The sequence below is a fragment of the Mustela lutreola genome, chromosome 4 (genome assembly GCF_030435805.1).
Source record: "Mustela lutreola isolate mMusLut2 chromosome 4, mMusLut2.pri, whole genome shotgun sequence".
NCBI classification, from domain to species: Eukaryota; Metazoa; Chordata; class Mammalia; order Carnivora; family Mustelidae; genus Mustela; species Mustela lutreola.
The window spans coordinates 167851669-167870918 of NC_081293.1; positions in this window are offsets into that span (position 1 = coordinate 167851669).

Here is a 19250-nt window from a genome sequence, read left to right on the forward strand (position 1 = left end):
CTCACTATGCAAATGGGGTCATTACCTGGAGAATTTAATTGGTTATGACACTGGGAGTAGGACTTTTCCTTTCAAAATAAACCCACTTACACACATTTTCACTAGAAATATGATTGTTATATATACTTTGGATTGTTTTGCTCTATCAATATTTACTAAAATTAGACTCCCTTTGCTTGCTTACTTCATACGAATAATTCACAGTGGATCCAAATTACTTTGTGGATATGGTCTTATTTGTCCGTAAAACTACTTAGAATGACTCTTCTCATAAATCAGATTGCTTCTCACAATATCATATAAGTCTCTGTATCTGTCACCCCACCCTTCATGCGGGTACATTTCCAGTAAAGGTTTTCATCTTTTCATAGAACACATCTTCTCTTTCATCAGCGTTCTCAATATTTGATTTGAGGGGATTCTTCCACTTTTGTCCCTCCTTTGTCACTTTAAAGAACTGTACAGGTAAAGACTTAACCTGCCCTCTTGGCTGTCTAACACACATACTGTTGTACAGTACAGAATGTATAATAATCTATATGGCCAAGGAGTCATATCTGTACCACTTCCAAGGCTCTCACGTTCACTAAAGAATCTGGGCGAGGACAGAAGTCATTCTCAGAATGAGTTCCAGACACACCTCCACCAAGAACCATTAGACGACTGAATTTACTTTTTTTTTTTTTTTCAGATTTTATTTATTTATTTGACAGACAGAAATCACAAGTAGACAGAGAGGCAGGCAGAGAGAGAGGAGGAAGCAGGCTCCCTGCTTGAGCAGAGAGCCTGATACGGGCTCGATCCCAGGACCCCGGGGTCATGACGTAAGCCAAAGGCGGAGGCCACCCAGGCACCCCAGAATTTACTTATTTTTATCTAAGATTTTTATTTGTAAGTAATCTCTACACCTAACATGAGGCTCGAACTCACAACCCAGAGGTCAGTGGTTGCACACTCCACCAACTGAGCCAGCCAGGTGCACCTTCATTTGTTCTGAATTTAAAGAACAAATAGCAAGTAGGTGTGAAAAGTGCAGCTCTTCATACACCTAGACCATCTGTTCTAATTGACTGTGGCAATTTCAACTGGAGAAAATCTGAGTTTACAGCTACCTACTAAGGATATTAATAATGGCCTGAATTTACAACAAATCCTGAAATTACAGCATAGTTTAGGGGATCTAATATTAAACTAGGCATCCAGGAATTTAGTTCCCAGACACTGACCCAACCAACAGTTCCCAGAGTGAACTTGAAGTAGGAAGAGGACTGTTGTTAAGTATTAATGATAGACTCTCTGGGAAGCACTAATGGTTCCCGAAAGAGCAGGGCCATGCAGTCCAAATTTTTATCACTGTACCAAGTTGTATAAGCCAAGATTTTATCACGGGCTGATCTGGACCTAAAGAGAACATTTTTTCCTTTAATGTAAAAAAATATTCTAAAACGAGAGTAAAAATAATTCCAAAGATGATAGAAGCAGAAATAGTACACATTCATAACTGGACCATTGGGCAGGATTTTTAACATCTGTAACTATGGGAAATTTCCCATAGAATATCAAATATGGATCCAAGTCTCTAACATTCATTTTTCTATGATATTTCTAATTGTGCCCAGAGGATAAGAAGGAGTTGGCGCATCCAATAAATATAATCATTTACATGCACGGAGCTCCCTTTGAAGTTAATAGGACCTATGGATAGGAGAGTTATGCACCACGAAAACGGAGTTCAATGTGAACCTGGTTCTTTCTTGTTAACATGCAGTGATATTGCCAACACATTTGGATTTTCTTACTGCTTATCTTTTCTTTGTATGTGCTGTTTAAGTTGGAGTCGAGTGAAGTGCTCCATGTGTAGAGGCAAGATAGTCAAGAGCACGGATGTGATGATTGCAAGCATATACGCGGGGTCCAGCTTTGTAAGATACTATCCAAAAGTGGTAGGGCCTGACATTTGTAGCACTTGTTTAGCTTTTCACAAGGAAGCCATTTCTACTTTCCCATTTGATCTTTGCAACCCTGTGATTCATGTAGGATATGCATTTTTTCCTTCCATTTTGCAGATAAAACAACGGATTGCTTAAGCTCATTTTCTAAAGTAGTTCCGTTAGACCCAGGAAACCTGATCTCCCAGATCTTGCTATTACAACAGTATTTTGCTTAAGAAATTTTACATGTAATTTAATATAATAGACTCAATCACAACTGCTCTGCTTGAAGCTGGCTTGAGGATATGGGGATCTGAAGTCTCACCAGCCTTACTCCTGTCTCCCATCTTTGTCACCTGGCGTGGTGTCCTAGCGTGGGTTCTCCCAGAGACTGAAAATCACAGCCACTGTACTACTTAACTCGCATTACATGCATTGACCCAAAGTCTGTCAATCCACAGTATTCTGCTACCTTGTGCCTACTCATTAATTTTTTTTTTTTTCCTTGATGGATAAGGAATCAGGAGTTAGATGTTCTTCATGAACTGTTTGCTGGTCATTCTCCATCTCCATTCTCTCTAGGTCTGTTCTCTGTCTCTGCCTTTGTGCCAGGCTCCCTTGCTTTCTGGTTTCTAGTTGGCTTTGGTGGATGGCAAGCACTGATGGGCAATCAGAAGGTGGGAGGAGAGAGAGGTCAAGGTATTCCAGGTAATGACCTTTACAACTCCATTCCCAGACATAAAGTGCTGCTATGTAGTCATCCTTCTTCCTGATTCTGCCCCTTCAGGCATGGGGAAGTAACGTCTCCCACTGTGGCTAGTTTCTGTCACTTCAGATTCCTCTGTTAGTTACCTTACAACTGATTCTTCCTCTGTGAACAGTCCCTTTTATTAAGTGCTCTTTAATTAAGGCCTTTGAGTGAGCCATCTGTTTTCTACCAGTCCTCTAATGAAGTAGCAAGACTGTGTGTGTGCAAATGCACATGTTGTCTGAATCCAATCTTGTTATCATGTATTTCTCAGATTTATCAAAATAATGTAAACTCTGATGGTTTCTTAGATGTTTGTCTCTTTAGCATTGACAGTCAAATCTAGTATCACAAGAACCACACTAGACACTCCACAAATTAACTTAGCAATTTCAGGTTTGATGATTACACACCTTTATGCTAACATCCGATACTATAACAAGCTGGCAGGGGAACAGGGAAAGAAAGAGGGAATCATTACCGTGAGTGATCCAAAATCTACGATAGAGTTTTTAGAGCTCTAGGATCCCAACAGATGATGAGGTTTAACTTTGTTCCATACATCCTGGAATGACTCAACATCATTATCAATGTAAGCAGACCCACAATAGAAATCTTAGCCTGGAAATCAGTCCCTCCAGAAAGGTCTTAGAGACGCCATAAGAATGTCAACAAAGATAATAAAACAACTTAATTTGCAATCTGTATGCCTTCAGAGTTGGATACTTTAACTTCTAAGTTAAAGTAGGTCCAACATCAGCCTTAGTTGTCTAGTTCAACACTAGATTGGTAAATGGCAACATTTTAATTGGTACTTCAGATATTTACCCAATTAGTCAAGGAGCATTTACTGGTCACCTGTGTGTGCCAGACCCAGGACTGTGAGTAGGGACAGCAAGGTGTCTATTAATGAGTTCCTAGAGAACGCACATTAAATTGATAGAATTCAAGAGTTAAGAGACAGGTAGAATTGCTTCAGGAGTAGAGAGTAGGAGTGACTAAGGGTCTCTGGAAGAGCCAGGAAGGTTTCCCAAAGGAGGGATTATTGAAACCAGGATTGGAGAAAGAGTAAACAGTTATCTGTTCATTCTCAAGTTGCGATAATATTAAAAGGACAGAGTACAGGTGAGCCAAGAACAACAACTGAGCCCAAGAGGTAGCACCATAAAGGCTTTGGTGAAGGTTTCTGAACGCAAACCTGTAGGCAACATGAAGCTTTCTGAGGATTGTAATCCAAGAAACAGGATCAAATTTGTATTTTAATATAATTTTATTGGGGTGGCAGTGAGTGACAGATGAGAGGGGACTGAAGATGAATTTAGGTAGACAGTTAAAAGACTGTATTCACTTACACAAAAGATGGTGAGAGCCTGAACTAAGGCACTAGCTGTAGGAACAGATGGGGATAGAGGAGGGACTGAGGAGGGACATTTCTGGAAGAGAACTGAAAGATTATCCTTGGAGAATAGACATGTTACATGTGCCCAGTGCTTGCATACAAAACCAACTGCATGAATGTTGTACAAAAGTCAAGTTCACAGAAGTTTTCAAGTCCATTAATGTTTAAGGTCACAAATGTCATGTTTTCAGTCAGTGAGATAATGGGTCTGAAAGTGCTTATCAACAGTGTCACCCATATTAGAAATCCATTTAGGGTTTACATGGTAGGAATGGTAGCATACCTGGTGTTCTGGTGGTGAACCAGTGAGAAAAATACCATATGGATGTTAACGCATGTAGCCGGCGGGGTTAGGTGCAGGGAAGAAGTACGAGGAAAACAGGAGTAAGGAGACACGGACAAAGATCTCCAGTGTTCCCGGCAGGTAAGAGGTGTTCATTCATATACTTGTTAAATTAATACATGAATGAATAAATAACACGTGTGTGTGTGTGTGTGTGTGTGTAGCATGAATAACAATGAGCAGAATCACATGTGTATTTCCACAACACACTGGATGATGATTATAAGCATAACCACTGAAAGAGAGGACAATTTCCACTTGACTATACACACAACAGTTTGATCATTTTTAGCTAAACTGATCACTACCCAGTTACTGCTTACTAATGGTTAGTTAAATGAGTCATTCTTTAATTGCCCTAATGAGTAAGTCTGCGTCCCATCATAAGTCTTAGGTAATGCATGACCCAAATCTCTTTGGTGGGCCTCCAGCAGCTCTAAAATTAGCGAGTAAATCTTCCAAAGTTATATTCTTGCTGGCCTTTGTCTTTTGGCACAACCTGATTCAAATGTTCAATTGGGCAGCTTCCAAGTTTTGTGTTAGTCTGGGAGGGTGTTTACTGGCCCCCAGAGGTTGGCTAATTTGTCTTAAGTTCTGTGCATCACACATTATGTTTCCCTCTTAAAAAAAAAAAAAAAGGACAAAAAACCAAAAATACCCCCAAACCTCCTTTAACTATTTTTTGCTTCACAAAAAACCCCACAAAAAATAGAAAAAGGATCATAGAATTTGACTGTTTTCTTAAAAAGTAATCACATCAAAATGTAAATATTTAAATTCACATTGAAAATACTAATTAAATTTTAAGGAGCTCTTTAAAATATAGGTGCTTACTAATAATAGTCAGGGAGGAGGGAGCCACCAGGGCAAAAGGAAGCCACTCGGGTTCAAGCTGATACTTTAAGGGAAGGACAGTGAAGTTGCCCAGACGCTACGGTGATTTGTATCCGGCAACTATATCCTAAAAAACGAACCAAGGGCTTTTATCCATTCATCAGAATATTTGTTAATTGTTGAAAGTGTGAAGGACAAGGCAAAGGGAATCCAAACCATAATATAAAAACTTAGATTTGCCAGATTCTTAAAATCTTGTCTATTCCAGTTCCTGGGGTGGGGGTTTGTTTTCAGAGATCGTGTCAAAAAAAAGAGGAGTCAGGTGCTAGGATTTCCATGCATCATCAAAGTCAGAGCTGACATTCATTTGGATTACATTTTCCTTTAAACAAAACTTTAGGTTCTTTGACTTAAAATATGATACATGATACAGCAGGGGATGTGTTATACATATAATTAAGTAGCGGCTATCCCCAAACATGTATTTTTAAACTATTTTGATACATAACATTGGCATGGCAATCCTTTCTTCTTTAAAGAAGAGCATCTGCCTTGAACAACCGACTATTTCCATGGGGAACAAAGTTAATATTTAAGAAGAGTAAACACTTTGCTTGTATGCTTTTTAAAATTTCAACAAGTATATGATTTTACATCCCATCAAAGCATCAAAATGCCGCACATCTTTGTGATGAAAAAGTTCCATTCTTTCTACAGGCACTAAAATATCCCCATTATTTGGAAGTTGGCAGATTGTCTTCAAAAGTTTTTTTGAATGAAAAAACACCGTGGGATAATACATTGCATAATTACATTCCAAGTTTGCATGAATAAAATACTCCACTTGTAAGTTTTACAACCAGAAGTAGCACTGTGGTTGTCATATATCACAGTACACACAATTTGATTGTTACAGAGTAGACATCTGCCAGAAACATTTCAGTTTAGCATGATGAATTTACCTTAGCCCTGTCAAGAATCGCATTACAATGCCAAAGTATTGCTTTGAATGTATGTTGAAAAACAGAAAAAAAATTATTGAGATAGGGTTTCAAATCCTCTCAGAATCCTGTCATTACTGGTACTGTGGCGAGGCCCCTGTGAGCTCAGGTTACTCCGTGGGGGATTTGCCAAGAGTGAACGTCACTCCCTTCGTTGGAACAGCTCAAGAAAAGGTACTGTTGACTGTGAGTGATACAAGGAGTTTATCTGCATCACAGCAAGGATTCCAGCACGCTCCATTTATTAAGAAGTATGAGGATATTTAAAACATAATTCCTTTCTAAGCCATTTAAACATACTCATACGGGAAGTTGTTTATCTGCGGCCTCTTCTCTGGTAAACTCCACAAGATTGAACTGAACTCTAATAGAAACCATATTTGCCTCAAAATGCTTACTACTAGCCATCATACATTTAAATGGTGGAATCTGTGCTTTCCTTGTGTGTGAAGTACAAACAGGCAGATAACAGGGGATGCCAACCAGTGGTGGGTTATTCCAGAACCGTTCAAGAACTATCGTTCAGTTCACGTCCAGTATCTTTGGGAGCCAAGGTATACCACAGTTTCCACTGCTGCCTGCTTCGCAAATACCAGGCAGAATTTTACTCTGATTTCTTGAAAGGCTTATGAATTCTACCAAGAATTTGCTGTGCACCCTGGAAAGATTTTACGGTGTAGACATGACCACATGATGGGCAGCTTATGTCCGTAGCAACTTTTAAAGTCTAAGATCCAGAATAAAGACTACGGCCTTAATAACACCAAAGGGCTGGATCCACATAGGCAAGATTGTGTGCAAGGTTCACAGTGGAACTACCATAAAATTTAGCTGCCGCTTTCATTTGAGAAATGTGGCAGATAAAAGCAGTTTCAATATTGCACCACTGCATTAATGTAGATGTAGCACAGATATATTAAATTTTTTCCTCTCAACACCATGCTCTAAGAAAGTAGTTAAAGTATTATGTTTGCATGATACTGATTTGACATGTAGTCTGAGAAATATATGAAATGTTGTATTCTTAAAGGACTTGGCTTATGAGAAGTCATATTTGAGGGAATGTAGAATCAATTTGCAGCGATAGTTTATGGTCTAGAAGCTCTTACCAGCTAATGGGAGAAACTAGTTTGTGTGTGGGTATGTGTGGGTGTGTGTGTGCACACATACACATGCATGTGTATACACACGAAACACAGAAACACAGACACACACACACACAGACACATATAGCCTCACAGAGAAATAACTTATATCGAACTTCATCAAGAGAGAATAAAAAACATATAATCCCTAGGCTTATAGTTGCAATGTATCAATACTATTTACTTAGTCCAGAAAGTGTGTTTAGATCATTTTTCCACTTTTCCTTTTCTATCTTCTGATTGCTTTCAGTTCCTCTAGAAATACAAATTTCTATCACATTCAGGTAAGCCACATATTAAAAAAATAAGATCTAAGTTAAAAAGATCTCTGAAAAGAATGAATTTCTAGTGTGTATGTTGTGTGTCTGTGTATCCTTGTTTGATGTACGACTTATAGATCCTGGAAGAATGTCCAGAACAACTGACTTGAAGAATATTTACCGATACTTCTCTAGTAAAATCTGACAATAATACAGACATGAAAAGAGAGGAGAAATGTCTAAGAGGCAGGGCACCTGGGTGGCTCAGTGAAGCCTCTGCCTTCAGCTCAGGTCATGATCTCAGGGTCCTCAGATGGAGTCCCGCACTGGGCTCTCTGCTCAGTGGGGAGCCTGCTTCACCCTCTCTCTCTGCCTGCTTCTCTGCCTACTTGTGATGCCTATCTGCCAGATAAATAAATAAAATCTTTAAAAGAAAAAAAAGAAAAGAAATGTCTAAGAGGAGAAACCCCTGGCAAAACAACCCAGATAAACAGAAGACATGATAGAGAACAAATACATGCAATTATACTCTATGAAGAAAACATGACGAGACTATTGGCAAAGTATGGGAAAAAAAAAAAAAAAAGAAGAGGATTCATAAGACTACCAGATTGTGGCACAACAGAATATTATATCTCTATGTCTACAGGACAGTGAAAAAGAACACTGTACTCATAGGGGAAAATTGCTTTTATTGGAACTATGGGAAATCCTTTTTCGTAGGAATTCAGAAACTTCAGACAGCATAATAGGTCTGGTATCTCTCCAGTGTATCTTCTATATTAAAATCAAAAAAAGTCTTCTCATCTTTTCTACTTGTCTGCCATAGTTTAGCAAGGGAAATTAACACTATAAATCAAATCTATTTCCTCTGAAGTTATTTAGATGATGAAGCATGTCCAGTTTTTTGTTTTTTTTAATTTTTGAGAGTTTCCAACTTTTTGGCAGGCAGATACCACTGCTTCTGGGGCTCCCTTTCTGGCTTTGAGATCGGGGAAAATAGCAAATACTCAGAAAACAATGCCCCACAGTCTTTCTGAGATAGAGGCCTAGGACCTCAAGATTCTCAAAAGGCAAATTTCAATTTGCAAAATATCTTCAAAATAGAAATTTAAATTTAAATCGCTTCACATGGGCGCCTGGGTGGCTCAGTGGGTTAAAGCCTCTGCCTTCAGCTCGGGTCATGATCCCGGGATTCTGGGATCGAGCCCCACGTTGGGCTCTCTGCTCCGTGGGGAGCCTGCTTCCTCCTCTCTCTCTCTGCCTGCCTCTCTGCCTATTTGTGATCTCTGTCTGTCAAATAAATAAATAAAATCTTTAAAAAATAAATAAAAATAAATAAATCGCTTCACATTACTTTGTACATTATGGTGCCTTTATGTACACAATAACTTAAAGCATAATTTGCAATATTAAATTAATCCAGAGAGTAGAGCAGTTGGTATGAATAACAGTACTTAGGAAACTGAGCACTAATAACCTGTGGGATTTTTTGTAAACCACAGTAACATCCCAGAGCCTGAGTGTCTGTCTCTGTCACTGGCAGTTCTCCTCTCCCTGCACTCTATCTGCACAGCTTTTTCTTCTCACAACGCTGATCTTCCCTTTACATTCCAGCTCTGTTTTCATTCATCACTCTTCACCACCTTCTCCCCAAGTGCCTGTGGATAGACATCCTTTCCTAAGTCCATCATCCTCTCTTCCCTGTGCTTTTTTTTTTTTTTTTTTTTAGTTTTTAAAATTTTATTTATTTATTTGACAGAGAGCGAGCAAACACGAGCAGGGAGAGTGGGAGAGAGAGAAGCAGGCTCCCCACTTAGCAAGGAGCCTGATGTGGGCATCGATTCCAGGACCCTGGGATCATGATCTGAGCCAAAGGCAGACATTTAATGACTGAGCCACCCAGGCACCCCTTCCTTGTGCTTCTCCTCAATGTCTAATTCTCTCTTGATGTTCTCGGTACTATTCAGTTAAGTTTGGTGTACCTAAGTGGCCACTCTTTCTGGGCACTGGGAAGACAAGATAAATCAGAGTTGGCTCCCACATTTCTGGAGCACAGGGCAGACTGAGGGAAATAAAGATGGGTACATATTGTAAAAATGCATGGTCAGGACACCGAGAAATGTGAACTGGGTATGGAACTGCAAAGACTGAGGCTTGGCAGGAATAAGAATTCTGTTGAGGTAATAAAAATATATGTTTATAAAAATTTTTTTTTTTTAAAATAAAGAAAAAAAATAAGAATTCTGTTGAGGTATTATTTTAAGCCAGTTCTTGAAAGGTGATTTCAAGTTTCTCAGGCTGACAAAGAGCGGGGGAGGGGCAGTCAAGCAGAAGGAGCAGCACCACAGATCGCTGACACTGTGAAGAGCCTTGAGTGTCCCAACACCCGAGCCCGTTCAACGTGGCTACACAATAACTTCAACAGGAGAGACAGGGCATCAGATGAGACCGAAAATAGCTGTGGTCAAGAGGAGTTTTTATGCCAGGCCACGTAATTTAAATTTTATTCCATGTGCTGTAACTTAAAGCAAGAAGATCATTTCAGATTTGTGTATGAGAGAGGTCATTTGGACAAAGAGAATGGAAGACACTGGAAAGGAGACAGGAAGGGGAAAGTGAAACCAGCTCCAAAGCTGTTCTGGTGGAGATACCCATGATTGTCCCTCCCTAGGCTACCAGGTCTACGGCTGTGGGGTTAAAGTATGGGGGCTGAGACCTTCAGGAGATGTGCTAACGGTCCAACCCCTGGGACATAATCTGTAATAGGATAGGAGAATGAGGAAGAAGAAAGAGTCAAGGATGACACTGGAGTTTTTATCTTGAAGAACTGTCTTACGGAATGTCACTAGCCACTGTAAGAAACCTCTGATGAATGGAATGTGCTAAGCATGAGGGCCCCATTCACACAGAAGTTCAAGTACCAGGCAGCTTGACACATAGGAGGGGAATGCCAAGAGGAGGTCAGGACTAGAAAAGTAAATTTGAGAGTTATTTCAGTTTGGATAGGGTTGCCCTGAAAGCCAAGTCTGAGGCAAGAACTTCTATACAGTTTTTCTGGGAGGTGATCCCAAGGGATCAGGGACAGGGAAGCAAGTGAAGAAGAAAAGCCCATTTAAAGGTATTACTGAGGTTATCACTATGGGCACAGAGGCTCAATTCTGCCAATGCTGAGATGGACATGGAATGTTTTCCAGAAATGTATATCTAAAGGACAAGAGGCATTAAGCTATAAACTCCTATTCCATTGACCTACACTGCTCCTGGCAGTGTGAACACCCAACCCTCCAAACTGTACTGGTTCTGGCTAGTCTAGCTCCTACAAGGTCTGAACTAGAAACCCTGGTGCACAAAGCTAGTCAGGGGTCCCCTCGGGCCAAATTTGGTCAGCATGAAATAGGCAGAAGTCCACAAGGAATTACCTGTCCAATTCACATGAGACAACAAAGGTGACACTTTGAGGACGTGAGTCAGGGTACCAGATGAGTTTGTAGGAAAGATAACCACAGAGAGGTGCTAGCTGAAGCTACTCAGCCTGATGGGTTCTCCTGAATAAACACGGAGACTGGCATCTCTTGCCATGGTCCGATTATAGAGCAAACCCACAACGGGCATAAAATATGTTGATATTTATTTCTATACATATTTTCCTGAGAAGTAAGTCCAGAGCTTTCATCACATTCTCAAAGTGGTTTTTGATCCAGAAAAGTTTAAGAGATGCCAATTTGGAGCAAGAACGGAAGCTCAAGAAAAGAAGCTTCAGAAAAACATTTCAGAGTCAGAGAGTAGAAGATGGGAGAAGTGTTAGTGCCCAAGCTTCAGAATCAGAAGAACTTGAGTTTGATCTTGGCTCTATTTGAATTTGAGATTATTGCATCCTTTGAGCCTCATGATGCTCCTCTGTAAAACAGATAGAAATGGTAGCACCTAGATCACAGGAGTATTATGAGGATGAAACAGGAAGTGTGCAGCACCTAGAATTAAGTAAATGCTCACTTAATGAGGAGTCATTGGAAAAGTGGGAAAATGTGAGAAAGAAGCTGTATAACAGAACCCAAGGGAAAAAAATATTCCAAAAAAGAGGCAAACAATAGTTTTCATTAGGCAAATACAGACAAGAAGGTGGAAAAGAGTTCATTGAGTTTTTGATGATTGTCAACAACAATCGCAATACAACGGCTGGGTAGAGAAGGTCAGGAGAGAAGCGCGCTGAGTGAAGCAGCATGTGGCCAGAACAGACTCCTCCTCCTCCCCATCAGGGATTCCACCCAGGAGTGACCTTCACAAATAATTTTAAGGCTACCCTCAATTGGGGCACCTGGGTGGCTCAGTGGGTTAAAGCCTTTGCCTTTGGCTCAGGTCATGATCTCAGGGTCCTGGGATCGAGCCCCACATCAGGGTCTCTGCTCAGCAGGGAGCCTGCTTCCCTTCCTCTCTCTCTGCTTACCTCTCTGCCTACTTGTGATCTCTGTCTGTCAAATAAATAAATAAAATTCTTAAAAAAAAAAAAAAAGGCTACCTTCAATCAACAAGCACAGATGAAATAGGCCTGGAGTTTCCACACAGCTTTCCAGGTCCCTCCGCCCACATTAGACATGCTATCCCCAGCCCAGAATAATACACGGAGTCTCCAAATAAGCTTTCACAGGGTTCCCTGAGAAGTCAGGAACACTGAAGTTATGAAACATCTACATTTTATACCTTCAAGAGTTCTAGAAATTATGGGACATTCTCTAACAAGTTATGCCTCCTTGCCTTTCAAGCCAAGGAGGACTTCAAAGGATGAACTTACAATGCCAATGCCACCTTGACTGAACATAAATTATCACATAAACTGATTCATACAACTCAAATAGCAAAAAAAAAAAAAAAAAAAAAAAAAAAAAAAAAAAAAATCTGATTAAAGAATGGGCAGAGAATCTGAATAGACATTTTTCTAAAGAAGACCTACAGATGGCCAACAGGTCCCCAAAAAGATGCTCAATGTCACTATTCATCAGAGAATGCAAGTTAAAACCACAAATGAGATATCACCGCACACCAGTCATAATGGCTAGTATGAAAAAGACAAAAAATAACAAGTGTTGGCAAGAATGTGGAGAAAAGGGAGCCCCTGTGTGCTGTTGGTGGAATGCAATTCCACTTCTGAGTATTTATCCAAAAGAAATGAAAACACTGACTCAAAAAGATATCTACGCCTCCATGTTCATGGCAGCATTATTTACAATAGCCAAGACATGGAAACAACCTAAGTGTTTATTGATAGGAGAACAGATAAAGAAAATGTGGGACACACACACACACACAGGAGTATTAATTAACCATAAAACAAAAAAAAAAAAAAAGGAAATTCTACCATTTTAACAACACAGATGGACCTTGAGGTCCTTATGTTTTGTGGGTGAAACAAGCCAGAGAGAGAAAGACAAATACCATATGATCTCAATTGTAGGTGGAATTAGAAAACACCAAATCTCAACCCCCACCCCCAAAAGCAAAACTTACAGATAACAGAGAATAGACCGGTGGTGGCCCATAGAAGGGACTGGGGGGGGTAGGCAAGACAGGTGAAGGTGGTCAAAAGATACAAACTTGTAGTTTAAAAGAAAAAAGCTGATTTATACAGAATTATGGAAATGAGTATGTTTTAAGTCTTTCACAAGTTTGTAAATCGGTATGTAATGTTTACAATTAGTTTTAGCTGAGTTTAAATCAATGGAGCTCTTCTATTAGGAGAGCAAGTTATTGATATAGCTTCCAACCTCAGAACTTTCTTCCATGTTCCAATAAATTGATGACCTTATAAGTCATATTTACTTACCATGTGTAAAAACTGCTACTCTCAGGTCTACCAAGTCACAGTTACCCAGAATCTAGACCCAACTCTTTAGGAGGTGGGACCATGGAGGCAGGAGGCATGGGGAACCAGTACGCTTAGTTTTTGAAGTGTATCAGTTCTATAAACGTTAAACATTGAACTACGATCTTTTTCTTCAGCTCAATTGGAACCATCCATAGATCCCAAATATAAACAGTAACAAAAATAACATTTGAATAAACCTAGAATCCAGGAAAAACTTTGCATCATTCAGAAGTCTGAAAAATGCCTAAAGAAAATAATTTGTCTTTTAAGAAATACAGTAACTCAAAATACAGTAACACAGCCTTTAATTTTCTATTGTTATTTATCAACGGCGTAAAACCCATTTTATTTTAAAAAAAGGTTTCAAACTTTGAATAAATTGTTAAGCACAATTAGTGAAGGACAATGCAATCAGGCCCTGAAGGACTTTTTCTCTAATCTTGTGTACTTTTTAGTTATATTGTCACTTACCTAGTGCCAATGTGAATCAAAATATGGAATATATATATATATATATATATATATATATATATACACTTAAAAACAGCAGACCTATATATTCATATGGGGAAAAATTAGATAAATACTGAAAAAATGCATCCTTTAAGACTTTCTCAGAAAAAGAATTAGAATCCAATCCTAGCCTGTTTTTTTGTTTTTAGTTTTTGTTCTACAGATACATGTAATGACCTTTGAGAAAATTTATTGAAACGTTTTCTCCCACCTGATTCTAGAAAGAACTACCAGAATTAAAAGATAGATAACTTGTGTAGCTATTTCACATCAGTAATAGTTACATGAATGACTATGTCTTTTGAAATGTACTTCCATACTGATATCTAGCATGTTTTTTTTCTGAATCTCTCTAGAACCTTGTAGTATATAGAAGTTTAAAACCAAGGTTTGGGATTTCTTTGAACAGTAAAATTTACAGAAACAGTTTTGTTGAATCTAAGATTTTTGACTATTTTATTTTGTTAAGAAAAGACATTTTAAAAAACTGCTAGTTAATATCATCAAAAGATTTTAACACACAAAATTAATCAAAGGCATAGTGTCAGAATAAGTTATTGTTTTCCCAAGAAATAATGGTTGGCAGCTTTATAACAAAACAAATAGTTATCACTTACATTACTTGTTTTGAATTAGACCCAAGAATATTTTATTGTTGAATTATTACTCAAAAAGTCTTTATTGAGAGCTGACCATATACTGGGTTCTGTTCTAAATGCTAAAGGATAGCAATGAACAAAACGAAGTCCCTACTTTCAAAAAGATTGCATTCCTGGGGGACAAAATTAAAAAAAAAAAGTACAAGTAAACATATCAGCTGATGATGTTACATCAGATAGAGAAAAATAAAGCAGAGTAAATGAAATAAGGAGTGCCAGGGTAGACAGATTATTTTATATAAAACAGTCAAAGAAAACCTCTTTAAAAGGGTTAAATTTGTTCAGAGATCTGAAGCAATTCTGTGAATAAATCATGCTGCTATCTGGCAGAGGAAGAAGCAAGTGCAAAGGCCCTGGGGCAGATGAATGCTTAATGTGTTAGAGAAACAGCACACAGCCCTGCATGACTGAAGCAAAGTGAGGTGCAGAAAGATTACTTAGGGAAAGATATTAGAAAGTTCATGGGTGGCCAGATTATATAGGGATTAAGCTTTAACTTTGAATGAGATGAGTAGCAAATGGAGAATTTTGAGCAAAATAGTAAAATTATCTGCCTCAAGTTTTTCATCTTTTTTTTTTTTTTTTTTTTTTTTGGTGGGGGGGATAGTTTCAGATTTACTGAGAACTTGCAGAGGCAGCAGTAAGAATTCCCATATGTGTGTCACTCAGTTTCCCCCATTGGTAACACCTTACATGACATCTTTTTCAAAAGTAAATAACCAACATTGGTGCGTTACTGTTAAGCTCATTCAAGACTTATAGGGATTTCATCAGTTTCTCCATCAATGTCCTTTATCTGTTCCATGAGCCAGTCCGTGCTTTGAGTTACTTTAGGTTGTCATGGCTTCACAATCTCCTCTAGTCTATGATGGTCTCTTGGTCTTCCCTTATCTCTCATGACCTTGACAGTGTTGAGGAGTAGTGGCCAAGATATCCTGCACAATGTCTCCCACTCTGGGTTTGTCAGATGTTGAACTCACGATTGGACTGAAGTTTGGGGGTCTTAACAAGAACACCATAGAGGTGAAGAGCCCATCCAGTCATGTTGTATCAGTTCTTAGGATATCCACATGGATATCCTAATATCCTAATATCTCAGGATATTAACATTCATCAGTTGGTTATGGTAGTATTCATCACATTTCCCCACTTAAAGTTACTCTTTTTTTCCTTCATAACCTCTGCTTTGGAAGAATGATTTAATGTTTTAAAAGGGTCATTTGATTACTATTTTGGGAATTGAGTAGATACAAGGAGGCAGCTGGGAGGCTGACGCTGTAAACAAGGAGAGCATGTGATGTTGCTTACAGGGCATTTCTGGAATGAACCCCCATGTAAATTAAAACAAGGTGCCATTTTTTCTCAAGACTATCTTTCATGAAGTAGCAATAATTATTAATACTGAATCTCAACTCTTAGGCACAAGGCTTTCAAAATCAACTAACAAAATTGGATAAACACTTCTGTAAGCAGCAGTAATAGTCTCGAGGAAAAACGTGCCTGATTGTGTCGTAAACTGAACAAGCCACTTCGCTTCCTAGTACACCTTTTTTTTTTTCCTACATGAAGGGATTACTAATAGACAGTCTGGTTATTCAGACTTGGGTACCTGGCAAGCATTATCTTGAAAAAGGACAAGTAGATCTCTCACTTCAAGGAACACTGCTGCCAGCATTTATTGCCAACAACATTTAAGCCTTCAGGTGAAAATTAGAGTTTTTGAAAACTTGTACTCAACACTCAAAACCTTTTTTTATTATTAAATCATCCAAGATACTAAACAATGTGATTTTTAAAATATTTTAGAAGGAAAATGTCAACATTTGAAAGATCTGTATAAGTCAAAGAACCAAGTTTTCCAAAGACCAAGGAATGATGTTAAAATATCACATATGGGTAAAAAAGAAACAAACAATAAAAGCCATGCAAAGTGTTAGGTAGGCCACTGAATGTTAATGCAACAATACTAAAAGTTTACTGAGGTGTGATCAAAAAGAATATCATTATTTGAAAAGGTTATTATAATACTCTTTTTTCATCAACAGATCTCTAGCCTGAAATTTCTTCCTATAATTCACCCAAACACCACATTGCAACAAACTGAATACAAAAGTTAACATTAGACTCTGGCTCTCTTCTATTATGCCAGACATGGAGGAGATTAGCAAAAATGTAAACTAATGAAAAATTTTTCCTAATTATTTTTTCCTGGAAAATATTGTTATTTTTCACAAAAATATGCTTCTTGTGTTAATATATGAAGAGTTTATTAATGTTATTTTTGAATGAATATAAAGATTTTTTTAATGTCGTGGTTTTCATTGCTAATATAGAAACTATTGACATAACCAGTACAAATAAAAAATTTTTGGAATTATCACTAGCTTTTAAAAGAGTAAAAGGATCCTGAAAGTAAACATTTGAGAACAGTTTCTCAAAAAAAAAAAAAAAAAAAAAAAAGTTCAGTTCAGGTCATATCTTTTCTACAAATCTTTAATGACTTTCAGTTTAAAAGCAAAGGAAGAAATCATTGAGAGGAAGAGCAACTAATGTGAATTTGCAAAAAATTAAATAACTACTATTCAGAAATACAAAAACATATTAGGCAAATGGCTAATTGGGCAAATTGTTACAACAAATATTTACCAGCCAAGTATCACTAACTTTAATTCAAGAATATATTGCTTTTTTTTTAAGCCAATCCTCAATATGATAATATTCTGCCACTCCCTTCTCTCATCACTCCCTCCAGAAAACATACTAATACTTAACAGTGAGTGGTTGTCCCTAATTAGTGAGATTAGAATACTTTTAATAACTTTTCTTTACTGATCTGAATTTCTAAAATCTCTACTTTTTATGCCGGGGGGAAAAAAAACCCTAACAATGTTTAAAGACCAGATATTTTAAAACCAATGATGCACTTACACTGAAATTCTGTATTATGCAAAACCAAAAATCATTCATCCTGAATCTTTAAAATTATTTGAATAAAAGTTATGATTGCTTAAATGTATTAGTATATGGTTTCTTTATGGGCATTAATAATTATAGATATTTCGATACTTCCTTCAAGATCAGAGCACTTTTTCAACAATTAAATATAGAACTGTCAAGAACAGAATTCTAGTTGTAGGTGAATTTATAAATGTCTTTGATTATGAGCAGTTCTAATTTGAAAAAAAAAATAGATTTGATAAAAGAAAAAGGAAAGATATTACCTTAAACATGTTTGGGTAATAAATATTGATTTAAAGTTTTCTTATCTCACCAGTCCCTTATTATGAAGACAACTCATGAATTTTTACTATCTGCCCATGATTTGAAGGACTGGCCCAAAACTTTGAATTGTAGAATAAATTAAGTTTAGTTCACTGTGTTTTCATTATATTCAGTTTTATTTCACTACAAGATGATTAACAAAGAACATTTTGAACTCATTTTTAAATTTAACTTCTTATTGACATGTCAGCATTACAATATTTCCATAATTCTTAATAATTTAAATTTGAAAAGTTAAAAATGGAAAAAGTAAAATATCCTATTTTATGTCTTTTCTGCAATGAAGTCTGATTATAACATCCTTGCTCTCAAACCATCAAATCTGCCAGAACTTTGTGCAGTAGCTTTAGAAATGTTGTTTTGTGTACAGTTTTCATTTCTTCTATTTCTCCTACAAAAACAGCAGCTAACTGAATCCAACCAAACTCACCCAAGTTTACCCTCTCTCTTCCCCCAGTGGTGTGTAGGTCTTCTAAAAATTGTGCTTTCAGAGAGTTAGTAAATGAATTGGCAATGTTCACTGACATGTCCAAGTACTATGACATTCTGAGAAATTCAAGGGTGAGTTTACTCACAGTACCTTCAATTCTCCATTTTCCCCATCGGCTCCAAAGCCTGAAAGGTATTTGTACTTCTAGTGATTATGTCCACAGAATTAATTACCTTGTGAGAGCTGTCTCTAGCAAGTTTTAGGTCACACTCAATAGCCAACAGAATGCTGTCAGGTGATTAAATTTCCTATACTGGCTTTTTTTCTGACCTTCCCCACTAACTAGTCCTTCCATATTTCCATTCTTACTGGGCAGCAGAGATTCCATTTTTATTGTAGCTCTCTAGATGTAAACCAAGAGAAATTCCTTTCCATTAGAACTTCTCTCAATGCTTAAAAAATCTCACTTCAATCTCTCACTTTTATTTCCCATTGTTCATCCATTTCAATCTTACTTTTTGGTTTCTTTCACCCTTTGCACAGGAATCATCTCTTCATCTGTGAAGGCTGCCGCCAAATGGCTCACCAGTAGGTCAGAAGTCCCAAGCTTCCTGTAGGTTGCTCTTCAGCTTTCTTAGCTAAGCCCATTGAGCAGATGTTCATATTTTGTGGTGGAGCTAGTGAGGCAACACTGTGGAAAAGAATCACGTAGGTAGTAGTTCAACACTGTATGGTTATTCTCCTCAAAGTAAAAATCTTGAGGCCATAGAGGCAAAGTTGTTCTTTCTCCTTTTATCTAACGGTGGTCAGGTTTCATCCATTTGTCTATCCTTGTAGAGTTA